The 26,481-nt window shown below is 42.3% G+C and overlaps 1 long non-coding RNA gene across 3 annotated transcripts; it reads left to right on the top strand.

Annotated features, from left to right (window-relative positions):
* Positions 1-2,962: 2,962 nt before the first annotated feature.
* LOC117438411 (uncharacterized) lies at positions 2,963-25,214 on the top strand. Of its 3 annotated transcripts, none has more exons than XR_004550773.1 (4): positions 2,963-3,027; positions 22,051-22,198; positions 24,200-24,314; positions 25,151-25,214. It is a non-coding gene; the product is annotated as an uncharacterized lncRNA (long non-coding RNA). The 3 variants fall into 3 exon arrangements; XR_004550774.1 differs by having other exon boundaries at positions 2,966-3,027; positions 22,056-22,198; XR_004550772.1 differs by lacking the exon at positions 2,963-3,027 and having other exon boundaries at positions 21,458-22,198.
* The last annotated feature ends 1,267 nt before the right edge of the window (positions 25,215-26,481 follow it).

Below are 26,481 nucleotides of genomic sequence, written 5' to 3'. Positions count from 1 at the left end.
GCCTATTTCTAATGTGCTTCAGGCTATTTCTAACCTCTTGATGCCCATTTCTAATTCTTCTGAAGCCATTCTGGCAGTTTCCAAACCATTTTGGTCCATTTCCTACCCATTTCTAGCCTGGTTTTGCCGTTTCCTAGCTTGGTTTAACTCCTGTATGGTCATTTTTATTTTACTCTTCTCCGTTTCTAAACCTTTTTTAGATTCTTTTGGCACATTGTAAACAATGGAGAGGCTTTTCCATCTTATTCTGCCCAATCCTTACTAGTTTTAAGCTGGTTTTGGCTCCTTCTTCAATATTTGTGGTCATTTCTGGGCTGTTTTAAGCTGCTCTTGCCTTTTTCTAATGTGCTTCAGGCTATTTCTAACCTCTTGATGCCCATTTCTAATTCTTCTGAAGCCATTCTGGCAGTTTCCAAACCATTTTGGTTCATTTCCTACCCATTTCTAGCCTGGTCTTGCCCTTCCTAGCTTGGTTTAACTCCTGTATGGTCATTTTTATCTTACTCTTCTGCATTTCTAAACCTTTTTTAGATTCTTTTGGCACATTGTAAACAATGGAGAGGCTTTTCCATCTTATTCTGCCCATTCCTTACTAGTTTTAAGCTGGTTTTGGCTACTTCTTTAGTATTTGTGGTCATTTTTGGCCTGTTTTAAGCTGCTCTTGCCTATTTCTAATGTGCTTCAGGCTATTTCTAACCTCTTGATGCCCATTTCTAATTCTTCTGAAGCCATTCTGGCAGTTTCCAAACCATTTTGGTCCATTTCCTACCCATTTCTAGCCTGGTTTTGCCGTTTCCTAGCTTGGTTTAACTCCTGTATGGTCATTTTTATTTTACTCTTCTCCGTTTCTAAACCTTTTTTAGATTCTTTTGGCACATTGTAAACAATGGAGAGGCTTTTCCATCTTATTCTGCCCATTCCTTACTAGTTTTAAGCTGGTTTTGGCTACTTCTTTAGTATTTGTGGTCATTTTTGGCCTGTTTTAAGCTGCTCTTGCCTACTTCTAATGTGCTTCAGGCTATTTCTAACCTCTTGATGCCCATTTCTAATTCTTCTGAAGCCATTCTGGCAGTTTCCAAACCATTTTGGTCCATTTCCTACCCATTTCTAGCCTGGTCTTGCCCTTTCCTAACTTGGTTTAACTCCTGTATGGTCATTTTTATCTTATTTGTGTTTGTGTTTGGAATGATTTGGTTTTGTCAGACCTGGTTCTCAGGCTCCTCAGGAGCCCGGTTGCTTTGCTCTTGGGTCTGTGCATGTGATCCGGGCAGATGTGCTGCTCCGTCTGGGAGGTACTGTGCCTGTGTAGGTTATTCTCTGTTTGTTGGTGTCACAGCATGTGTAGTGTTTTGTGTGTGTGTGTTTGCCTTGGAGCTGCTCTACTCATGGTGTGTATTTGGGCCAGGTGCAGCATCTGTAGTGCAAGTCTGTGTGTATTATGATCAGAGGCAGATCTTGAGCATTTCCTTGGGATGGAGGTTACAGGTTCTGGGCTCAGCAATGGTCTCTAGACATAAAAGCTGTGTGGGTATTAACATAGTAGTTGTTTAGCAACTCGGTGATAATTTGGCCAGTGTTTTTGTTCAGATCTCTGCTCTGAAGCAGTTGTCAACGTGATGAAAGCAGGCTTGAAGCAAGGCTCTGTGGCAGAGATGCAGAGCAGCCGGCAGACACTCTTGCAGCCCCGACAGTGATCCCATAAGGATGACATGACAATGATCGGCAGGGCTGGAAGGGGGGGGGGGTGGCGGGCGTTTCGGCGGCTGGCGCCGCTCGCTGTTGCCATCTTGTGTCCAGGTTAGGTACTGCAGCCCTGCCTCCGCGCATGAGCCGTGGTGCTCCCTGTCCCCGGAAGTGGCTGGTGTCACGTGGTGCCCGCCGGTTTCCGGCGGGCTGTAGCAAGCGCGGCTCCATGCGGCCGCAGTCTGGTGGCCGCCCGCCGGCTCCGGTCCCTCCGCGCCGTTTCGGTGTGGCAGGCGCAGCCCCCGGGAGCAGCATGGCGGCGGGCAGGGTCCGGGTCCAGGTCCGGGTCCCGGCAGCAGCAGGTGAGAGCCGAGCCCACCGCGGGGCCGGGCTTACCGGGGAGGGGAGCGGGCCCGGCCGCCCGGCCGTGCCTTGGACGTGCGCAGAGGGGCCTCTCCTGCCTGCTGGCCGCTCGGCACGGGAAGCCTCTCGGTGCTCGGTACTGAGGGGAGTGAAGGCACGGGGGGGGGGGGGGGGGGGTTACCTGGAGGTCCGTAATTCACACTGTACCTGCACTGGGAGGGAAAGGGGCCAGGGTTGAAATAGCTGTTTCTAAAGCAGCCAAGGCGTTCCCTGCTTGTTTTCTCTGATCTAATCTTGTGCTTAGTTGGGAAATTAGACTGTTGACTGTAGCTTTAAGGTGCTGAAGGATCTGGAGACTGGGATTCTCGGAGAAATGAGAAGGGGGAAGGGTGCATTGCCCTCCTTTTGTTCTGCACACAGACCTTGCTGGGCTGAGCCCTGGGGGAGGCCAGCTCATCCCAGCCTTTCTGTTAAGGACTTCAGTTGCTGCTGTTGCTCTCCTGCTTTCGCCCGTCTTTGGACAACTGCTTAGCTCCAGTAAAGCCATCAGGCTTCTTCATAAATGCTTCTTATTCCAGATGCAGAGGCAGCTCAAGCACAGGCCCTCGCTAATGGCTGCAGTGGCTGCGGCTGTTGGGTTTCATAGGTAAGAATTTTTGTAGGGGATTGTCTCTCCTGTGAAATGCTTGCATGGGATTTGTCCATAAAAAAATCCCTCACTGTTCTCTTTTCTCCACTGCTTGGCTGTGAGAGCAGGAAGCAGCAGAATCCGTGGCAGAGATAGATAAAGAAGAGCACGGGGAAGAAGCAAGCCCAGATGGCAGGGAGAAAGAGAACCAGCAGTATCCAGGTCAGGCAGAAACTGCCCCTCCCAGAGCAGAGTCCCAACAGCTGAGAAGCTGGAGCATCATGCCCAGGGAATGGATCTTGCATGTTGGCTGTCTGAGAAGCTGCACAGTGAGAAACGGTCGCTAGGTTCAGGTAAGCCTCAGTAAGACTAATTCTAAACAATTAACAGGCATTTCCATTTTACTTCATCCCATTCCTGACTAGTTCTAAGCTATTTTTGGTTACTTAAGTATTTATGGTCATTTCTGGCCTGTTTTAAGCTGCTCTTGCCTATTTCTAATGTGCTTCAGGCTATTTCTAACCTCTTGATGCCCATTTCTAATTCTTCTGAAGCCATTCTGGCAGTTTCCAAACCATTTTGGTCCATTTCCTACCCATTTCTAGCCTGGTCTTGCCCTTCCTAGCTTGGTTTAACTCCTGTATGGTCATTTTTATCTTACTCTTCTGCATTTCTAAACCTTTTTTAGATTCTTTTGGCACATTGTAAACAATGGAGAGGCTTTTCCATCTTATTCTGCCCAGTCCTTACTAGTTTTAAGCTGGTTTTGGCTACTTCTTTAGTATTTGTGGTCATTTCTGGCCTGTTTTAAGCTGCTCTTGCCTATTTCTAATGTGCTTCAGGCTATTTCTAACCTCTTGATGCCCATTTCTAATTCTTCTGAAGCCATTCTGGCAGTTTCCAAACCATTTTGGTCCATTTCCTACCCATTTCTAGCCTGGTTTTGCCGTTTCCTAGCTTGGTTTAACTCCTGTATGGTCATTTTTATCTTACTCTTCTCCGTTTCTAAACCTTTTTTAGATTCTTTTGGCACATTGTAAACAATGGAGAGGCTTTTCCATCTTATTCTGCCCAATCCTTACTAGTTTTAAGCTGGTTTTGGCTCCTTCTTTAGTATTTGTGGTCATTTTTGGCCTGTTTTAAGCTGCTCTTGCCTATTTCTAATGTGCTTCAGGCTATTTCTAACCTCTTGATGCCCATTTCTAATTCTTCTGAAGCCATTCTGGCAGTTTCCAAACCATTTTGGTCCATTTCCTACCCATTTCTAGCCTGGTTTTGCCGTTTCCTAGCTTGGTTTAACTCCTGTATGGTCATTTTTATTTTACTCTTCTCCGTTTCTAAACCTTTTTTAGATTCTTTTGGCACATTGTAAACAATGGAGAGGCTTTTCCATCTTATTCTGCCCAATCCTTACTAGTTTTAAGCTGGTTTTGGCTCCTTCTTCAATATTTGTGGTCATTTCTGGGCTGTTTTAAGCTGCTCTTGCCTTTTTCTAATGTGCTTCAGGCTATTTCTAACCTCTTGATGCCCATTTCTAATTCTTCTGAAGCCATTCTGGCAGTTTCCAAACCATTTTGGTTCATTTCCTACCCATTTCTAGCCTGGTCTTCCCCTTCCTAGCTTGGTTTAACTCCTGTATGGTCATTTTTATCTTACTCTTCTGCATTTCTAAACCTTTTTTAGATTCTTTTGGCACATTGTAAACAATGGAGAGGCTTTTCCATCTTATTCTGCCCATTCCTTACTAGTTTTAAGCTGGTTTTGGCTACTTCTTTAGTATTTGTGGTCATTTTTGGCCTGTTTTAAGCTGCTCTTGCCTATTTCTAATGTGCTTCAGGCTATTTCTAACCTCTTGATGCCCATTTCTAATTCTTCTGAAGCCATTCTGGCAGTTTCCAAACCATTTTGGTCCATTTCCTACCCATTTCTAGCCTGGTTTTGCCGTTTCCTAGCTTGGTTTAACTCCTGTATGGTCATTTTTATCTTACTCTTCTCCGTTTCTAAACCTTTTTTGATTCTTTTGGCACATTGTAAACAATGGAGAGGCTTTTCCATCTTATTCTGCCCATTCCTTACTAGTTTTAAGCTGGTTTTGGCTACTTCTTTAGTATTTGTGGTCATTTCTGGCCTGTTTTAAGCTGCTCTTGCCTATTTCTAATGTGCTTCAGGCTATTTCTAACCTCTTGATGCCCATTTCTAATTCTTCTGAAGCCATTCTGGCAGTTTCCAAACCATTTTGGTCCATTTCCTACCCATTTCTAGCCTGGTTTTGCCGTTTCCTAGCTTGGTTTAACTCCTGTATGGTCATTTTTATTTTACTCTTCTCCATTTCTAAACCTTTTTTAGATTCTTTTGGCACATTGTAAACAATGGAGAGGCTTTTCCATCTTATTCTGCCCAATCCTTACTAGTTTTAAGCTGGTTTTGGCTCCTTCTTCAATATTTGTGGTCATTTCTGGGCTGTTTTAAGCTGCTCTTGCCTTTTTCTAATGTGCTTCAGGCTATTTCTAACCTCTTGATGCCCATTTCTAATTCTTCTGAAGCCATTCTGGCAGTTTCCAAACCATTTTGGTTCATTTCCTACCCATTTCTAGCCTGGTCTTCCCCTTCCTAGCTTGGTTTAACTCCTGTATGGTCATTTTTATCTTACTCTTCTGCATTTCTAAACCTTTTTTAGATTCTTTTGGCACATTGTAAACAATGGAGAGGCTTTTCCATCTTATTCTGCCCATTCCTTACTAGTTTTAAGCTGGTTTTGGCTACTTCTTTAGTATTTGTGGTCATTTCTGGCCTGTTTTAAGCTGCTCTTGCCTATTTCTAATGTGCTTCAGGCTATTTCTAACCTCTTGATGCCCATTTCTAATTCTTCTGAAGCCATTCTGGCAGTTTCCAAACCATTTTGGTCCATTTCCTACCCATTTCTAGCCTGGTTTTGCCGTTTCCTAGCTTGGTTTAACTCCTGTATGGTCATTTTTATTTTACTCTTCTCCGTTTCTAAACCTTTTTTAGATTCTTTTGGCACATTGTAAACAATGGAGAGGCTTTTCCATCTTATTCTGCCCAATCCTTACTAGTTTTAAGCTGGTTTTGGCTCCTTCTTCAATATTTGTGGTCATTTCTGGGCTGTTTTAAGCTGCTCTTGCCTTTTTCTAATGTGCTTCAGGCTATTTCTAACCTCTTGATGCCCATTTCTAATTCTTCTGAAGCCATTCTGGCAGTTTCCAAACCATTTTGGTTCATTTCCTACCCATTTCTAGCCTGGTCTTTCCCCTTCCTAGCTTGGTTTAACTCCTGTATGGTCATTTTTATCTTACTCTTCTGCATTTCTAAACCTTTTTTAGATTCTTTTGGCACATTGTAAACAATGGAGAGGCTTTTCCATCTTATTCTGCCCATTCCTTACTAGTTTTAAGCTGGTTTTGGCTACTTCTTTAGTATTTGTGGTCATTTCTGGCCTGTTTTAAGCTGCTCTTGCCTATTTCTAATGTGCTTCAGGCTATTTCTAACCTCTTGATGCCCATTTCTAATTCTTCTGAAGCCATTCTGGCAGTTTCCAAACCATTTTGGTCCATTTCCTACCCATTTCTAGCCTGGTTTTGCCGTTTCCTAGCTTGGTTTAACTCCTGTATGGTCATTTTTATTTTACTCTTCTCCGTTTCTAAACCTTTTTTAGATTCTTTTGGCACATTGTAAACAATGGAGAGGCTTTTCCATCTTATTCTGCCCAATCCTTACTAGTTTTAAGCTGGTTTTGGCTCCTTCTTCAATATTTGTGGTCATTTCTGGGCTGTTTTAAGCTGCTCTTGCCTTTTTCTAATGTGCTTCAGGCTATTTCTAACCTCTTGATGCCCATTTCTAATTCTTCTGAAGCCATTCTGGCAGTTTCCAAACCATTTTGGTCCATTTCCTACCCATTTCTAGCCTGGTCTTGCCCTTCCTAGCTTGGTTTAACTCCTGTATGGTCATTTTTATCTTACTCTTCTGCATTTCTAAACCTTTTTTAGATTCTTTTGGCACATTGTAAACAATGGAGAGGCTTTTCCATCTTATTCTGCCCAGTCCTTACTAGTTTTAAGCTGGTTTTGGCTACTTCTTTAGTATTTGTGGTCATTTTTGGCCTGTTTTAAGCTGCTCTTGCCTATTTCTAATGTGCTTCAGGCTATTTCTAACCTCTTGATGCCCATTTCTAATTCTTCTGAAGCCATTCTGGCAGTTTCCAAACCATTTTGGTCCATTTCCTACCCATTTCTAGCCTGGTTTTGCCGTTTCCTAGCTTGGTTTAACTCCTGTATGGTCATTTTTATCTTACTCTTCTCCGTTTCTAAACCTTTTTTAGATTCTTTTGGCACATTGTAAACAATGGAGAGGCTTTTCCATCTTATTCTGCCCAATCCTTACTAGTTTTAAGCTGGTTTTGGCTCCTTCTTTAGTATTTGTGGTCATTTTTGGCCTGTTTTAAGCTGCTCTTGCCTATTTCTAATGTGCTTCAGGCTATTTCTAACCTCTTGATGCCCATTTCTAATTCTTCTGAAGCCATTCTGGCAGTTTCCAAACCATTTTGGTTCATTTCCTACCCATTTCTAGCCTGGTCTTCCCCTTCCTAGCTTGGTTTAACTCCTGTATGGTCATTTTTATCTTACTCTTCTGCATTTCTAAACCTTTTTTAGATTCTTTTGGCACATTGTAAACAATGGAGAGGCTTTTCCATCTTATTCTGCCCATTCCTTACTAGTTTTAAGCTGGTTTTGGCTACTTCTTTAGTATTTGTGGTCATTTTTGGCCTGTTTTAAGCTGCTCTTGCCTATTTCTAATGTGCTTCAGGCTATTTCTAACCTCTTGATGCCCATTTCTAATTCTTCTGAAGCCATTCTGGCAGTTTCCAAACCATTTTGGTCCATTTCCTACCCATTTCTAGCCTGGTTTTGCCGTTTCCTAGCTTGGTTTAACTCCTGTATGGTCATTTTTATCTTACTCTTCTCCGTTTCTAAACCTTTTTTAGATTCTTTTGGCACATTGTAAACAATGGAGAGGCTTTTCCATCTTATTCTGCCCATTCCTTACTAGTTTTAAGCTGGTTTTGGCTACTTCTTTAGTATTTGTGGTCATTTTTGGCCTGTTTTAAGCTGCTCTTGCCTATTTCTAATGTGCTTCAGGCTATTTCTAACCTCTTGATGCCCATTTCTAATTCTTCTGAAGCCATTCTGGCAGTTTCCAAACCATTTTGGTCCATTTCCTACCCATTTCTAGCCTGGTTTTGCCGTTTCCTAGCTTGGTTTAACTCCTGTATGGTCATTTTTATTTTACTCTTCTCCGTTTCTAAACCTTTTTTAGATTCTTTTGGCACATTGTAAACAATGGAGAGGCTTTTCCATCTTATTCTGCCCAGTCCTTACTAGTTTTAAGCTGGTTTTGGCTACTTCTTTAGTATTTGTGGTCATTTTTGGCCTGTTTTAAGCTGCTCTTGCCTACTTTCTAATGTGCTTCAGGCTATTTCTAACCTCTTGATGCCCATTTCTAATTCTTCTGAAGCCATTCTGGCAGTTTCCAAACCATTTTGGTCCATTTCCTACCCATTTCTAGCCTGGTCTTGCCCGTTTCCTAGCTTGGTTTAACTCCTGTATGGTCAATTTTATCTTACTCTTCTGCCGTTTCTAAACCTTTTTTAGATTCTTTTGGCACATTGTAAACAATGGAGAGGCTTTTCCATCTTATTCTGCCCAGTCCTTACTAGTTTTAAGCTGGTTTTGGCTACTTCTTTAGTATTTGTGGTCATTTTTGGCCTGTTTTAAGCTGCTCTTGCCTATTTCTAATGTGCTTCAGGCTATTTCTAACCTCTTGATGCCCATTTCTAATTCTTCTGAAGCCATTCTGGCAGTTTCCAAACCATTTTGGTCCATTTCCTACCCATTTCTAGCCTGGTTTTGCCGTTTCCTAGCTTGGTTTAACTCCTGTATGGTCATTTTTATTTTACTCTTCTCCGTTTCTAAACCTTTTTTAGATTCTTTTGGCACATTGTAAACAATGGAGAGGCTTTTCCATCTTATTCTGCCCAATCCTTACTAGTTTTAAGCTGGTTTTGGCTCCTTCTTCAATATTTGTGGTCATTTCTGGGCTGTTTTAAGCTGCTCTTGCCTTTTTCTAATGTGCTTCAGGCTATTTCTAACCTCTTGATGCCCATTTCTAATTCTTCTGAAGCCATTCTGGCAGTTTCCAAACCATTTTGGTTCATTTCCTACCCATTTCTAGCCTGGTCTTCCCCTTCCTAGCTTGGTTTAACTCCTGTATGGTCATTTTTATCTTACTCTTCTGCATTTCTAAACCTTTTTTAGATTCTTTTGGCACATTGTAAACAATGGAGAGGCTTTTCCATCTTATTCTGCCCATTCCTTACTAGTTTTAAGCTGGTTTTGGCTACTTCTTTAGTATTTGTGGTCATTTTTGGCCTGTTTTAAGCTGCTCTTGCCTATTTCTAATGTGCTTCAGGCTATTTCTAACCTCTTGATGCCCATTTCTAATTCTTCTGAAGCCATTCTGGCAGTTTCCAAACCATTTTGGTCCATTTCCTACCCATTTCTAGCCTGGTTTTGCCGTTTCCTAGCTTGGTTTAACTCCTGTATGGTCATTTTTATTTTACTCTTCTCCGTTTCTAAACCTTTTTTAGATTCTTTTGGCACATTGTAAACAATGGAGAGGCTTTTCCATCTTATTCTGCCCATTCCTTACTAGTTTTAAGCTGGTTTTGGCTACTTCTTTAGTATTTGTGGTCATTTTTGGCCTGTTTTAAGCTGCTCTTGCCTACTTCTAATGTGCTTCAGGCTATTTCTAACCTCTTGATGCCCATTTCTAATTCTTCTGAAGCCATTCTGGCAGTTTCCAAACCATTTTGGTCCATTTCCTACCCATTTCTAGCCTGGTCTTCCCCTTCCTAGCTTGGTTTAACTCCTGTATGGTCATTTTTATCTTACTCTTCTGCATTTCTAAACCTTTTTTAGATTCTTTTGGCACATTGTAAACAATGGAGAGGCTTTTCCATCTTATTCTGCCCATTCCTTACTAGTTTTAAGCTGGTTTTGGCTACTTCTTTAGTATTTGTGGTCATTTCTGGCCTGTTTTAAGCTGCTCTTGCCTATTTCTAATGTGCTTCAGGCTATTTCTAACCTCTTGATGCCCATTTCTAATTCTTCTGAAGCCATTCTGGCAGTTTCCAAACCATTTTGGTCCATTTCCTACCCATTTCTAGCCTGGTTTTGCCGTTTCCTAGCTTGGTTTAACTCCTGTATGGTCATTTTTATTTTACTCTTCTCCGTTTCTAAACCTTTTTTAGATTCTTTTGGCACATTGTAAACAATGGAGAGGCTTTTCCATCTTATTCTGCCCAATCCTTACTAGTTTTAAGCTGGTTTTGGCTCCTTCTTCAATATTTGTGGTCATTTCTGGGCTGTTTTAAGCTGCTCTTGCCTTTTTCTAATGTGCTTCAGGCTATTTCTAACCTCTTGATGCCCATTTCTAATTCTTCTGAAGCCATTCTGGCAGTTTCCAAACCATTTTGGTTCCATTTCCTACCCATTTCTAGCCTGGTCTTGCCCTTCCTAGCTTGGTTTAACTCCTGTATGGTCATTTTTATCTTACTCTTCTCCGTTTCTAAACCTTTTTTAGATTCTTTTGGCACATTGTAAACAATGGAGAGGCTTTTCCATCTTATTCTGCCCAATACTTACTAGTTTTAAGCTGGTTTTGGCTCCTTCTTCAATATTTGTGGTCATTTTTGGCCTGTTTTAAGCTGCTCTTGCCTATTTCTAATGTGCTTCAGGCTATTTCTAACCTCTTGATGCCCATTTCTAATTCTTCTGAAGCCATTCTGGCAGTTTTCCAAACCATTTTGGTCATTTCCTACCCATTTCTAGCCTGGTCTTCCCCTTCCTAGCTTGGTTTAACTCCTGTATGGTCATTTTTATCTTACTCTTCTGCATTTCTAAACCTTTTTTAGATTCTTTTGGCACATTGTAAACAATGGAGAGGCTTTTCCATCTTATTCTGCCCATTCCTTACTAGTTTTAAGCTGGTTTTGGCTACTTCTTTAGTATTTGTGGTCATTTTTGGCCTGTTTTAAGCTGCTCTTGCCTATTTCTAATGTGCTTCAGGCTATTTCTAACCTCTTGATGCCCATTTCTAATTCTTCTGAAGCCATTCTGGCAGTTTCCAAACCATTTTGGTCCATTTCCTACCCATTTCTAGCCTGGTTTTGGCCGCTTCCTAGCTTGGTTTAACTCCTGTATGGTCATTTTTATCTTACTCTTCTCCGTTTCTAAACCTTTTTTAGATTCTTTTGGCACATTGTAAACAATGGAGAGGCTTTTCCATCTTATTCTGCCCAATCCTTACTAGTTTTAAGCTGGTTTTGGCTCCTTCTTCAAGTATTTGTGGTCATTTTCTGGCCTGTTTTAAGCTGCTCTTGCCTATTTCTAATGTGCTTCAGGCTATTTCTAACCTCTTGATGCCCATTTCTAATTCTTCTGAAGCCATTCTGGCAGTTTCCAAACCATTTTGGTCCATTTCCTACCCATTTCTAGCCTGGTCTTTGCCGTTCCTAGCTTGGTTTAACTCCTGTATGGTCATTTTTATCTTACTCTTCTGCCGTTTCTAAACCTTTTTTAGATTCTTTTGGCACATTGTAAACAATGGAGAGGCTTTTCCATCTTATTCTGCCCATTCCTTACTAGTTTTAAGCTGGTTTTGGCTACTTCTTTAGTATTTGTGGTCATTTCTGGCCTGTTTTAAGCTGCTCTTGCCTATTTCTAATGTGCTTCAGGCTATTTCTAACCTCTTGATGCCCATTTCTAATTCTTCTGAAGCCATTCTGGCAGTTTCCAAACCATTTTGGTCCATTTCCTACCCATTTCTAGCCTGGTTTTGCCGTTTCCTAGCTTGGTTTAACTCCTGTATGGTCATTTTTATTTTACTCTTCTCCGTTTCTAAACCTTTTTTAGATTCTTTTGGCACATTGTAAACAATGGAGAGGCTTTTCCATCTTATTCTGCCCATTCCTTACTAGTTTTAAGCTGGTTTTGGCTACTTCTTCAGTATTTGTGGTCATTTCTTGGCCTGTTTTAAGCTGCTCTTGCCTACTTTCTAATGTGCTTCAGGCTATTTCTAACCTCTTGATGCCCATTTCTAATTCTTCTGAAGCCATTCTGGCAGTTTCCAAACCATTTTGGTCCATTTCCTACCCATTTCTAGCCTGGTCTTCCCCTTCCTAGCTTGGTTTAACTCCTGTATGGTCATTTTTATCTTACTCTTCTGCCGTTTCTAAACCTTTTTTAGATTCTTTTGGCACATTGTAAACAATGGAGAGGCTTTTCCATCTTGTTCTGCCCATTCCTTACTAGTTTTAAGCTGGTTTTGGCTACTTCTTTAGTATTTGTGGTCATTTCTGGCCTGTTTTAAGCTGCTCTTGCCTATTTCTAATGTGCTTCAGGCTATTTCTAACCTCTTGATGCCCATTTCTAATTCTTCTGAAGCCATTCTGGCAGTTTCCAAACCATTTTGGTCCATTTCCTACCCATTTCTAGCCTGGTTTTGCCGTTTCCTAGCTTGGTTTAACTCCTGTATGGTCATTTTTATTTTACTCTTCTCCGTTTCTAAACCTTTTTTAGATTCTTTTGGCACATTGTAAACAATGGAGAGGCTTTTCCATCTTATTCTGCCCATTCCTTACTAGTTTTAAGCTGGTTTTGGCTACTTCTTTCAGTATTTGTGGTCATTTTTGGGCCTGTTTTAAGCTGCTCTTGCCTACTTTCTAATGTGCTTCAGGCTATTTCTAACCTCTTGATGCCCATTTCTAATTCTTCTGAAGCCATTCTGGCAGTTTCCAAACCATTTTGGTCCATTTCCTACCCATTTCTAGCCTGGTCTTTGCCCGTTCCTAGCTTGGTTTAACTCCTGTATGGTCATTTTTATCTTACTCTTCTCCGATTTCTAAACCTTTTTTAGATTCTTTTGGCACATTGTAAACAATGGAGAGGCTTTTCCATCTTATTCTGCCCAGTCCTTACTAGTTTTAAGCTGGTTTTGGCTACTTCTTTAGTATTTGTGGTCATTTCTGGCCTGTTTTAAGCTGCTCTTGCCTATTTCTAATGTGCTTCAGGCTATTTCTAACCTCTTGATGCCCATTTCTAATTCTTCTGAAGCCATTCTGGCAGTTTCCAAACCATTTTGGTCCATTTCCTACCCATTTCTAGCCTGGTTTTGCCGTTTCCTAGCTTGGTTTAACTCCTGTATGGTCATTTTTATCTTACTCTTCTCCGTTTCTAAACCTTTTTTAGATTCTTTTGGCACATTGTAAACAATGGAGAGGCTTTTCCATCTTATTCTGCCCAATCCTTACTAGTTTTAAGCTGGTTTTGGCTCCTTCTTCAATATTTGTGGTCATTTCTGGCTGTTTTAAGCTGCTCTTGCCTATTTTCTAATGTGCTTCAGGCTATTTCTAACCTCTTGATGCCCATTTCTAATTCTTCTGAAGCCATTCTGGCAGTTTCCAAACCATTTTGGTTCATTTCCTACCCATTTCTAGCCTGGTCTTCAACCTTCCTAGCTTGGTTTAACTCCTGTATGGTCATTTTTATCTTACTCTTCTGCATTTCTAAACCTTTTTTAGATTCTTTTGGCACATTGTAAACAATGGAGAGGCTTTTCCATCTTATTCTGCCCATTCCTTACTAGTTTTAAGCTGGTTTTGGCTACTTCTTTAGTATTTGTGGTCATTTTTGGCCTGTTTTAAGCTGCTCTTGCCTATTTCTAATGTGCTTCAGGCTATTTCTAACCTCTTGATGCCCATTTCTAATTCTTCTGAAGCCATTCTGGCAGTTTCCAAACCATTTTGGTCCATTTCCTACCCATTTCTAGCCTGGTTTTGCCGTTTCCTAGCTTGGTTTAACTCCTGTATGGTCATTTTTATCTTACTCTTCTCCGTTTCTAAACCTTTTTTAGATTCTTTTGGCACATTGTAAACAATGGAGAGGCTTTTCCATCTTATTCTGCCCAGTCCTTACTAGTTTTAAGCTGGTTTTGGCTACTTCTTTAGTATTTGTGGTCATTTCTGGCCTGTTTTAAGCTGCTCTTGCCTATTTCTAATGTGCTTCAGGCTATTTCTAACCTCTTGATGCCCATTTCTAATTCTTCTGAAGCCATTCTGGCAGTTTCCAAACCATTTTGGTCCATTTCCTACCCATTTCTAGCCTGGTTTTGCCGTTTCCTAGCTTGGTTTAACTCCTGTATGGTCATTTTTATTTTACTCTTCTCCGTTTCTAAACCTTTTTTAGATTCTTTTGGCACATTGTAAACAATGGAGAGGCTTTTCCATCTTATTCTGCCCAATCCTTACTAGTTTTAAGCTGGTTTTGGCTCCTTCTTCAATATTTGTGGTCATTTCTGGGCTGTTTTAAGCTGCTCTTGCCTTTTTCTAATGTGCTTCAGGCTATTTCTAACCTCTTGATGCCCATTTCTAATTCTTCTGAAGCCATTCTGGCAGTTTCCAAACCATTTTGGTCCATTTCCTACCCATTTCTAGCCTGGTCTTGCCCTTCCTAGCTTGGTTTAACTCCTGTATGGTCATTTTTATCTTACTGTTCTGCATTTCTAAACCTTTTTTAGATTCTTTTGGCACATTGTAAACAATGGAGAGGCTTTTCCATCTTATTCTGCCCATTCCTTACTAGTTTTAAGCTGGTTTTGGCTACTTCTTTAGTATTTGTGGTCATTTTTGGCCTGTTTTAAGCTGCTCTTGCCTATTTCTAATGTGCTTCAGGCTATTTCTAACCTCTTGATGCCCATTTCTAATTCTTCTGAAGCCATTCTGGCAGTTTCCAAACCATTTTGGTCCATTTCCTACCCATTTCTAGCCTGGTTTTGCAGTTTCCTAGCTTGGTTTAACTCCTGTATGGTCATTTTTATTTTACTCTTCTCCGTTTCTAAACCTTTTTTAGATTCTTTTGGCACATTGTAAACAATGGAGAGGCTTTTCCATCTTATTCTGCCCAATCCTTACTAGTTTTAAGCTGGTTTTGGCTCCTTCTTCAATATTTGTGGTCATTTCTGGGCTGTTTTAAGCTGCTCTTGCCTTTTTCTAATGTGCTTCAGGCTATTTCTAACCTCTTGATGCCCATTTCTAATTCTTCTGAAGCCATTCTGGCAGTTTCCAAACCATTTTGGTTCATTTCCTACCCATTTCTAGCCTGGTCTTCAACCTTCCTAGCTTGGTTTAACTCCTGTATGGTCATTTTTATCTTACTCTTCTGCATTTCTAAACCTTTTTTAGATTCTTTTGGCACATTGTAAACAATGGAGAGGCTTTTCCATCTTATTCTGCCCATTCCTTACTAGTTTTAAGCTGGTTTTGGCTACTTCTTTAGTATTTGTGGTCATTTTTGGCCTGTTTTAAGCTGCTCTTGCCTATTTCTAATGTGCTTCAGGCTATTTCTAACCTCTTGATGCCCATTTCTAATTCTTCTGAAGCCATTCTGGCAGTTTCCAAACCATTTTGGTCCATTTCCTACCCATTTCTAGCCTGGTTTTGCCGTTTCCTAGCTTGGTTTAACTCCTGTATGGTCATTTTTATCTTACTCTTCTCCGTTTCTAAACCTTTTTTAGATTCTTTTGGCACATTGTAAACAATGGAGAGGCTTTTCCATCTTATTCTGCCCAGTCCTTACTAGTTTTAAGCTGGTTTTGGCTACTTCTTTAGTATTTGTGGTCATTTCTGGCCTGTTTTAAGCTGCTCTTGCCTATTTCTAATGTGCTTCAGGCTATTTCTAACCTCTTGATGCCCATTTCTAATTCTTCTGAAGCCATTCTGGCAGTTTCCAAACCATTTTGGTCCATTTCCTACCCATTTCTAGCCTGGTTTTGCCGTTTCCTAGCTTGGTTTAACTCCTGTATGGTCATTTTTATTTTACTCTTCTCCGTTTCTAAACCTTTTTTAGATTCTTTTGGCACATTGTAAACAATGGAGAGGCTTTTCCATCTTATTCTGCCCAATCCTTACTAGTTTTAAGCTGGTTTTGGCTCCTTCTTCAATATTTGTGGTCATTTCTGGGCTGTTTTAAGCTGCTCTTGCCTTTTTCTAATGTGCTTCAGGCTATTTCTAACCTCTTGATGCCCATTTCTAATTCTTCTGAAGCCATTCTGGCAGTTTCCAAACCATTTTGGTCCATTTCCTACCCATTTCTAGCCTGGTCTTGCCCTTCCTAGCTTGGTTTAACTCCTGTATGGTCATTTTTATCTTACTGTTCTGCATTTCTAAACCTTTTTTAGATTCTTTTGGCACATTGTAAACAATGGAGAGGCTTTTCCATCTTATTCTGCCCATTCCTTACTAGTTTTAAGCTGGTTTTGGCTACTTCTTTAGTATTTGTGGTCATTTTTGGCCTGTTTTAAGCTGCTCTTGCCTATTTCTAATGTGCTTCAGGCTATTTCTAACCTCTTGATGCCCATTTCTAATTCTTCTGAAGCCATTCTGGCAGTTTCCAAACCATTTTGGTCCATTTCCTACCCATTTCTAGCCTGGTTTTGCCGTTTCCTAGCTTGGTTTAACTCCTGTATGGTCATTTTTATTTTACTCTTCTCCGTTTCTAAACCTTTTTTAGATTCTTTTGGCACATTGTAAACAATGGAGAGGCTTTTCCATCTTATTCTGCCCATTCCTTACTAGTTTTAAGCTGGTTTTGGCTACTTCTTTAGTATTTGTGGTCATTTTTGGCCTGTTTTAAGCTGCTCTTGCCTACTTCTAATGTGCTTCAGGCTATTTCTAACCTCTTGATGCCCATTTCTAATTCTTCTGAAGCCATTCTGGCAGTTTCCAAACCATTTTGGTCCATTTCCTACCCATTTCTAGCCTGGTTTTGCCGTTTCCTAGCTTGGTTTAACTCCTGTATGGTCATTTTTATTTTACTCTTCTCCGTTTCTAAACCTTTTTTAGATTCTTTTGGCACATTGTAAACAATGGAGAGGCTTTTTCCATCTTATTCTGCCCAGTCCTTACTAGTTTTAAGCTGGTTTTGGCTACTTCTTTAGTATTTGTGGTCATTTCTGGCCTGTTTTAAGCTGCTCTTGCCTATTTCTAATGTGCTTCAGGCTATTTCTAACCTCTTGATGCCCATTTCTAATTCTTCTGAAGCCATTCTGGCAGTTTCCAAACCATTTTGGTCCATTTCCTACCCATTTCTAGCCTGGTTTTGCCGTTTCCTAGCTTGGTTTAACTCCTGTATGGTCATTTTTATTTTACTCTTCTCCGTTTCTAAACCTTTTTTAGATTCTTTTGGCACATTGTAAACAATGGAGAGGCTTTTCCATCTTATTCTGCCCAATCCTTACTAGTTTTAAGCTGGTTTTGGCTCCTTCTTCAATATTTGTGGTCATTTCTGGGCTGTTTTAAGCTGCTCTTGCCTTTTTCTAATGTGCTTCAGGCTATTTCTAACCTCTTGATGCCCATTTCTAATTCTTCTGAAGCCATTCTGGCAGTTTCCAAACCATTTTGGTTCATTTCCTACCCATTTCTAGCCTGGTCTTCAACCTTCCTAGCTTGGTTTAACTCCTGTATGGTCATTTTTATCTTACTCTTCTGCATTTCTAAACCTTTTTTAGATTCTTTTGGCACATTGTAAACAATGGAGAGGCTTTTCCATCTTATTCTGCCCATTCCTTACTAGTTTTAAGCTGGTTTTGGCTACTTCTTTAGTATTTGTGGTCATTTTTGGCCTGTTTTAAGCTGCTCTTGCCTATTTCTAATGTGCTTCAGGCTATTTCTAACCTCTTGATGCCCATTTCTAATTCTTCTGAAGCCATTCTGGCAGTTTCCAAACCATTTTGGTCCATTTCCTACCCATTTCTAGCCTGGTTTTGCCGTTTCCTAGCTTGGTTTAACTCCTGTATGGTCATTTTTATCTTACTCTTCTCCGTTTCTAAACCTTTTTTAGATTCTTTTGGCACATTGTAAACAATGGAGAGGCTTTTCCATCTTATTCTGCCCAGTCCTTACTAGTTTTAAGCTGGTTTTGGCTACTTCTTTAGTATTTGTGGTCATTTCTGGCCTGTTTTAAGCTGCTCTTGCCTATTTCTAATGTGCTTCAGGCTATTTCTAACCTCTTGATGCCCATTTCTAATTCTTCTGAAGCCATTCTGGCAGTTTCCAAACCATTTTGGTCCATTTCCTACCCATTTCTAGCCTGGTTTTGCCGTTTCCTAGCTTGGTTTAACTCCTGTATGGTCATTTTTATTTTACTCTTCTCCGTTTCTAAACCTTTTTTAGATTCTTTTGGCACATTGTAAACAATGGAGAGGCTTTTCCATCTTATTCTGCCCAATCCTTACTAGTTTTAAGCTGGTTTTGGCTCCTTCTTCAATATTTGTGGTCATTTCTGGGCTGTTTTAAGCTGCTCTTGCCTTTTTCTAATGTGCTTCAGGCTATTTCTAACCTCTTGATGCCCATTTCTAATTCTTCTGAAGCCATTCTGGCAGTTTCCAAACCATTTTGGTCCATTTCCTACCCATTTCTAGCCTGGTCTTGCCCTTCCTAGCTTGGTTTAACTCCTGTATGGTCATTTTTATCTTACTGTTCTGCATTTCTAAACCTTTTTTAGATTCTTTTGGCACATTGTAAACAATGGAGAGGCTTTTCCATCTTATTCTGCCCATTCCTTACTAGTTTTAAGCTGGTTTTGGCTACTTCTTTAGTATTTGTGGTCATTTTTGGCCTGTTTTAAGCTGCTCTTGCCTATTTCTAATGTGCTTCAGGCTATTTCTAACCTCTTGATGCCCATTTCTAATTCTTCTGAAGCCATTCTGGCAGTTTCCAAACCATTTTGGTCCATTTCCTACCCATTTCTAGCCTGGTTTTGCCGTTTCCTAGCTTGGTTTAACTCCTGTATGGTCATTTTTATTTTACTCTTCTCCGTTTCTAAACCTTTTTTAGATTCTTTTGGCACATTGTAAACAATGGAGAGGCTTTTCCATCTTATTCTGCCCAATCCTTACTAGTTTTAAGCTGGTTTTGGCTCCTTCTTCAATATTTGTGGTCATTTCTGGGCTGTTTTAAGCTGCTCTTGCCTTTTTCTAATGTGCTTCAGGCTATTTCTAACCTCTTGATGCCCATTTCTAATTCTTCTGAAGCCATTCTGGCAGTTTCCAAACCATTTTGGTTCATTTCCTACCCATTTCTAGCCTGGTCTTCAACCTTCCTAGCTTGGTTTAACTCCTGTATGGTCATTTTTATCTTACTCTTCTGCATTTCTAAACCTTTTTTAGATTCTTTTGGCACATTGTAAACAATGGAGAGGCTTTTCCATCTTATTCTGCCCATTCCTTACTAGTTTTAAGCTGGTTTTGGCTACTTCTTTAGTATTTGTGGTCATTTTTGGCCTGTTTTAAGCTGCTCTTGCCTATTTCTAATGTGCTTCAGGCTATTTCTAACCTCTTGATGCCCATTTCTAATTCTTCTGAAGCCATTCTGGCAGTTTCCAAACCATTTTGGTCCATTTCCTACCCATTTCTAGCCTGGTTTTGCCGTTTCCTAGCTTGGTTTAACTCCTGTATGGTCATTTTTATCTTACTCTTCTCCGTTTCTAAACCTTTTTTAGATTCTTTTGGCACATTGTAAACAATGGAGAGGCTTTTCCATCTTATTCTGCCCAGTCCTTACTAGTTTTAAGCTGGTTTTGGCTACTTCTTTAGTATTTGTGGTCATTTCTGGCCTGTTTTAAGCTGCTCTTGCCTATTTCTAATGTGCTTCAGGCTATTTCTAACCTCTTGATGCCCATTTCTAATTCTTCTGAAGCCATTCTGGCAGTTTCCAAACCATTTTGGTCCATTTCCTACCCATTTCTAGCCTGGTTTTGCCGTTTCCTAGCTTGGTTTAACTCCTGTATGGTCATTTTTATTTTACTCTTCTCCGTTTCTAAACCTTTTTTAGATTCTTTTGGCACATTGTAAACAATGGAGAGGCTTATCCATCTTATTCTGCCCAATCCTTACTAGTTTTAAGCTGGTTTTGGCTCCTTCTTCAATATTTGTGGTCATTTCTGGGCTGTTTTAAGCTGCTCTTGCCTTTTTCTAATGTGCTTCAGGCTATTTCTAACCTCTTGATGCCCATTTCTAATTCTTCTGAAGCCATTCTGGCAGTTTCCAAACCATTTTGGTCCATTTCCTACCCATTTCTAGCCTGGTCTTGCCCTTCCTAGCTTGGTTTAACTCCTGTATGGTCATTTTTATCTTACTGTTCTGCATTTCTAAACCTTTTTTAGATTCTTTTGGCACATTGTAAACAATGGAGAGGCTTTTCCATCTTATTCTGCCCATTCCTTACTAGTTTTAAGCTGGTTTTGGCTACTTCTTTAGTATTTGTGGTCATTTTTGGCCTGTTTTAAGCTGCTCTTGCCTATTTCTAATGTGCTTCAGGCTATTTCTAACCTCTTGATGCCCATTTCTAATTCTTCTGAAGCCATTCTGGCAGTTTCCAAACCATTTTGGTCCATTTCCTACCCATTTCTAGCCTGGTTTTGCCGTTTCCTAGCTTGGTTTAACTCCTGTATGGTCATTTTTATTTTACTCTTCTCCGTTTCTAAACCTTTTTTAGATTCTTTTGGCACATTGTAAACAATGGAGAGGCTTTTCCATCTTATTCTGCCCAATCCTTACTAGTTTTAAGCTGGTTTTGGCTCCTTCTTCAATATTTGTGGTCATTTCTGGGCTGTTTTAAGCTGCTCTTGCCTTTTTCTAATGTGCTTCAGGCTATTTCTAACCTCTTGATGCCCATTTCTAATTCTTCTGAAGCCATTCTGGCAGTTTCCAAACCATTTTGGTTCATTTCCTACCCATTTCTAGCCTGGTCTTCCCCTTCCTAGCTTGGTTTAACTCCTGTATGGTCATTTTTATCTTACTCTTCTGCATTTCTAAACCTTTTTTAGATTCTTTTGGCACATTGTAAACAATGGAGAGGCTTTTCCATCTTATTCTGCCCATTCCTTACTAGTTTTAAGCTGGTTTTGGCTACTTCTTTAGTATTTGTGGTCATTTTTGGCCTGTTTTAAGCTGCTCTTGCCTATTTCTAATGTGCTTCAGGCTATTTCTAACCTCTTGATGCCCATTTCTAATTCTTCTGAAGCCATTCTGGCAGTTTCCAAACCATTTTGGTCCATTTCCTACCCATTTCTAGCCTGGTTTTGCCGTTTCCTAGCTTGGTTTAACTCCTGTATGGTCATTTTTATTTTACTCTTCTCCGTTTCTAAACCTTTTTTAGATTCTTTTGGCACATTGTAAACAATGGAGAGGCTTTTCCATCTTATTCTGCCCAATCCTTACTAGTTTTAAGCTGGTTTTGGCTCCTTCTTCAATATTTGTGGTCATTTCTGGGCTGTTTTAAGCTGCTCTTGCCTTTTTCTAATGTGCTTCAGGCTATTTCTAACCTCTTGATGCCCATTTCTAATTCTTCTGAAGCCATTCTGGCAGTTTCCAAACCATTTTGGTCCATTTCCTACCCATTTCTAGCCTGGTTTTGCCGTTTCCTAGCTTGGTTTAACTCCTGTATGGTCATTTTTATTTTACTCTTCTCCGTTTCTAAACCTTTTTTAGATTCTTTTGGCACATTGTAAACAATGGAGAGGCTTTTCCATCTTATTCTGCCCAGTCCTTACTAGTTTTAAGCTGGTTTTGGCTACTTCTTTAGTATTTGTGGTCATTTTTGGCCTGTTTTAAGCTGCTCTTGCCTATTTCTAATGTGCTTCAGGCTATTTATATTTATTTATAGATATGATACTATGAAATAGCTTTATTATCCCTTGCTAAAAATGCTTCCTTTTTTGCTTTCTTAGCAGTCAGTGCAAAAATTCAAGTTAATATCATAATATCATGGTAAAAGCTGCAAGCTCTGAAGTGGTACAGGCTGGCAGGAAGCTCCCAGTGTATGGTTTGGTGTGAGCAGCACCGATGTATTAGGTTTGGCATAGTAGTACATGGGTTTTTTTTCTTGTTTTTAGTGGCCATCTATGCCATCTATGCATCTATGCTTAACTTGTTAACAATTTATGTTCATATGTACGAGGAGGAGGAACATAAAGATGATGTAAGGATAGACAGGTTTGTAAAACCAGCCATTTCTTCAAGGGACGGCTGCTGCAGCAATACCCTGCTTGCACGATGCCCTATATGAGTGTCTGTTTTGAGCGAGTTTTACACGTGACCTGCACCCTGATCATGCGTTCTTTTTAGGCTGCACACCCGCCTATCAGCCTCATCAGCGTTGATGCTGTGGACCCACATCAGTGGTTTCTTGAGCTTTGAGAAAAACCCAGTTCTTGTTCTTAGATAAATACAAGAACCCTCTGTTTCAGAGCAGCGTGCAGCCATGTGCACACTGTGTGTGCCAGAACAGACCCTTTCAAGAGCTCCAGAAGACTTTTTTAGCCTCTTTCTTTCATCTGCAAGACCAAAAAGGAAAGAGAGGTTTCTGCAACTGGGAAGCAGGAGAAGAGAGCGGAGGTATGTCTGGTAATCGTAGCACATGCTTCTCTGACCTTGCCGAGAGAGGAAATCCATTTACTCTCTGCTTTCATCGATTGGTCTGTAATTTGCCTGTAGTTATCCTCCCCATTTCTACATTTTACAGAATCATGGAATGGTTCATGTTGGAAGGGACCTTAAAGCTCATCCAGCTCCAACCCCTGCCACAGGCAGGCAGGGACACCTCACACTAGAGCAGGTTGCTCCAAGCCCCTGTGTCCAACCTGGACTTGAACACTGCCAGGGATGGGGCAGCCACAGCTTCTCTGTGCACCCTGTGCCAGCGCCTCAGCACCCTCACGGGGAACAGCTTCTGCCTAAGAGCTCAGCTCAGTTTCCCCTCGGGCAGGTTCAAGCCATTCCCCTTGGCCTGTCCCTACAGGCCCTTGTCCCAAGCCCCTCTCCAGGTTTCCTGCAGCCCCTTTAGGCACTGGAGCTGCTCTCAGGTCTCCCCTTCAGGAGCCTTCTCTTGTCCAGGCTGCCCCAGCCCAGCTCTCTCAGCCTGGCTCCAGAGCATAGCTGCTCCAGCCCTCGCAGCAGCTCCATGGTTTCCTCTGGCTCGCTTGAGCAGCTCCACGTCCCTCTTGAGCTGGGGCTGAAGATGTGGATGCAGGACTTTGTTTCCTCTTACATTGGCATAATGCAGAGTGACACTTTAACAGCTGGACAGATGTAGATTCTCCTACCTGGGGCCAGTAAATGAGAGCAAAACCACATCCTCTGCTTGAACAAGGAAGAAATTATTTTGTTCACCTTGTTTACGTGCTTAATTCAAGAAGTTTTTTCCCTTCCAGTCAATTACATTCACGTAATTGAAAACATTGTCCCAGGAAATCTCAGCTTGGTTTGCTTTCCTGCTCGGAGACCATTGCGCTGCTTTTTGCTTAAACAGCAATTGCTTTGCTTGCAGGCTGTTTTGCAGCAGCTCTATGGCTATGGGGAATTACCAGTGTTTTTCTAATCATCCTGTTGGATGTTGTGACAATGCAGGTCCCCGGTTTCCTCTTGACATTTGGGTACTGCCAGCAGAGTTTGCAGCCCTTGGTGTTGTCTTTGTTGAATTAGGACCTGCACTGCTGAGGAGAAGGCAAGGCCTGGAGGGAGGGAGGGAGAACCAGGAACAGGTCAGCCCCAGTATTTTTCTGTAATGAGGGTGGTAAAGCACTGGCAGAGGTTGGCCAGAGAGGTGGTGGATGCCCCATCCCTGGGGACATTCAAGGCCAGGCTGGATGTGGTTCTGAGCACCCTGATGGAGTTGAAGATGTCCCTGCTCATGGCAGGGGAGGTTAGACCAGATGACCTTTAAAGGTTCCTTCCAACCAAAACCATCCTGTGCTCATATGATTAGAACCCCAGGGAATGCAGGCATTTCCCTACAGCTGCTGAGGGTCTCTTTAGAAGCCCAAGGCCACAGTTACCCTTCTTTCTTAGGGAAGGGCTTCCCGTCCTCACGCTCTTTGGTGTGTCTGGTGGCATTGTGCCCATGCCGAAGCTTGTCTTTGGCACCTTGAGCTAAAGTGCTTCACTGACATGAGGTTAAATTCATCTGGAGGAGCCTGTTTTAATGCAGCCAGGGAGGGGAAACTGGCTTATTATTTGCAGTACTGAGCTCTGTTCAGCAGGTGGGTCACGGTAAATGTTTGCTGCCACAAGTACCAGTACCAGTGCGAGTAACACCCAGCTCTGGGCAAATGCACCTTGATTTCAACCTATTTGAACTGGTCACTTACCAGCATAGCAAGTATCACATCCTGCAGGCAAAGCTGCTCAGGTGCAGCTGATGGATCCCTGAGCCCAGCAGGAGGCCTGAGGCTGCTTTTCCATTTACCTCTAAGAGCAATGACATTGGAACCACGGCAGGACGTAGAGCTTTCGTGTGCATAACCCCAAATGTATCTGCCTTTCCTAGCCTGCCAGGCAGGCAGCGTTAGTGCCGCTTTCTAGCTCACTAAAGGGTATTATCTGCTCAACATTTTCCAGTGACAAGACTTCACCTGTACCGTAGCTGATGGTGGGCTCACAGACCAGAACACACACAGCCTATTGCACAGATCGGCTTTCCTGGCAGCCCCGGGCAGCACTTGCAGGGACAGAGGTGTGTACTTAGCCCCTGATTCCAAGAAGATGCCGTAACATGGCTGTTTCTAACTCATTTATGCCCACTTCTAAACTGTTTTATTTGCTATTTCTAAATTCTTTCTGCCATTTCTAACCCGTGTTTGGTCACTTCTAACCCTTTTAAAGCCATTTCTTAAAATTTCCCTCTTTTTTTGGCCCTTTTCTCACTCTGTTTAAGCCACTTTTTTATTTCTCTAACCCATTTTTTCCCATTTGTCAGCAGCTTTAAGCCTTTTTTGACGATTTCTAACACAATTGTGGCCACTTCTAACTAGATTTAAACCCATTTTTAGCCATTTGCAACCCTTATATGTCCAATTCTAACCTGGTTTAAGCCATTTTGTCCATTTCTAAACTATTTTTTCTTCTAACCATTTTTTTTTGCCACTTCAAACACATTTTTGCCCATTTCTGAGCCTGGTTTAAGCCATTTTTCCCCATTTCTACCCTATTTTAAGCCATTTTAGTCTATTTCAAAACAATTCATGGCCATTTCTATCCCAGTTTTGCCCATTTCTTACCAGTTTTAAGCCGTTTTTGGCAATTTCTAACCCATCTTTCCCATTTCTAACCCCTTTAAAGCTTTTTTGGGGGCTATTTCTGACCTGTCTGTGGCTGTTTCTGTCCCATATTTATCCACATCTTCCGCATTGTAGGCCATTTTTGCCCACTTCTAACCCATTTTTACCCATTTCTTGATTGTTTTAATCCATTTTGGGCCACTTGTGTTCCACTTTGGACCATTTGTAAGGTGTTTTGAACCATTTTTTTCATTTTCTAACCCATGTTTGCCCATTTCTTATCTCATTTTAGGTATGGGACGCCTAAAAATAGTTACTGAAAGAGACTAAAAGACAAGGACAGCTGGAAAAAACATGAATGAAAAAGGAAATAAAATGTGTAAAGAAAATAAAAAGCAAAAGAGAAGAATGTGATTATAAATCCCCACAAAGCAAACACAAAGCAATAAAAGTCTGAAAGAATCTCGAATAGAAGTTCCTTAAGCAACTTTGCCCCAGCCCCAATATTGCAAACTGTCCCCACTCAGCAGCTGGGGTCCCCGGAGGCTGTCAACGGGGAGGGGAGCCGCCGTTGCTCTAAGGCCGTTGCTTCTGCAGCGTGTGCTGCCACCTCGTGTCCAAGCGTCGGTACTGCAGGTGCTGGAGGTGGAGGGGCACGGCGTAGCTCGGGGCACTGCTCGCTGCTGCCATCCTGTGTCCAAAGCTCGGTACTGCAGGTGCCGGAGATGCGGGAGGGGAAGCAAAGGGGTGGCTCAGAGCAAAGGGAGGTGCTGCCCTCCTGTGGCCAAAAGTACGAACTGCACCCCAAGAGGCCGGAGCCGCCCGAAGGGAACCGAGCGGAGCCGAAGCCGCCTGAGGGGGACGGAGCCGCCCGGAGGGACCGGAGTGGCTTCCATGGGGTCCCAGGGGAGCCGACAGCTGCCATTGTCCCCCCCGTTTGCCTCCGCCGAGTCCCGTTACCCCCATGATTCGCCTCGGCTCGGTACGGTACGGTCCGGGCCCGGTTCGGCGGCACAACCCGCACCCCGACTGGCTGAGACGCCTGTCAGTCACTCTTACTCCCGCCCCGCTTCCGTTCGGCTTCTACACTGGCCCCCCCACTCCTCTGATTGGCTGCGGCGCTTGTCAGTCACGCCTAGTCCCGCCCGGCTCCGGCGGCGCCGGATCACTGCTCTGATTGGCTGCGGCGGTTGTCAATCACGCTTAGTCCCGCCCGGCGCCGGCGGCGCCCCCCCACTCCTCTGATTGGCTGCGGCGGTTGTCAATCACGCTTAGTCCCGCCCGGCGCCCACGGCGCCCCCCCACGCCTCTGATTGGCTGCGGCGCTTGTCAATCACGCTTAGTCCCGCCCGGCGCCCACGGCGCCCCCCCGCTCCTCTGATTGGCTGCGGCGGTTGTCAATCACGCTTAGTCCCGCCCGGCGCCGACCGCGCCCCCCCACGCCTCTGATTGGCTGCGGCGGTTGTCAATCACGCTTAGTCCCGCCCGGCGCCGCCCGCGCCCCCCCACGCCTCTGATTGGCTGCGGCGGTTGTCAATCACGCTTAGTCCCGCCCGGCGCCCACGGCGCCCCCCCACGCCTCTGATTGGCTGCGGCGGTTGTCAATCACGCTTAGTCCCGCCC

Source organism: Melopsittacus undulatus, unplaced genomic scaffold (genome assembly GCF_012275295.1).
Source record: "Melopsittacus undulatus isolate bMelUnd1 unplaced genomic scaffold, bMelUnd1.mat.Z mat_scaffold_265_arrow_ctg1, whole genome shotgun sequence".
Taxonomy (NCBI): Eukaryota; Metazoa; Chordata; class Aves; order Psittaciformes; family Psittaculidae; genus Melopsittacus; species Melopsittacus undulatus.
This window is presented reverse-complemented; position numbering and strand designations above follow the sequence as displayed.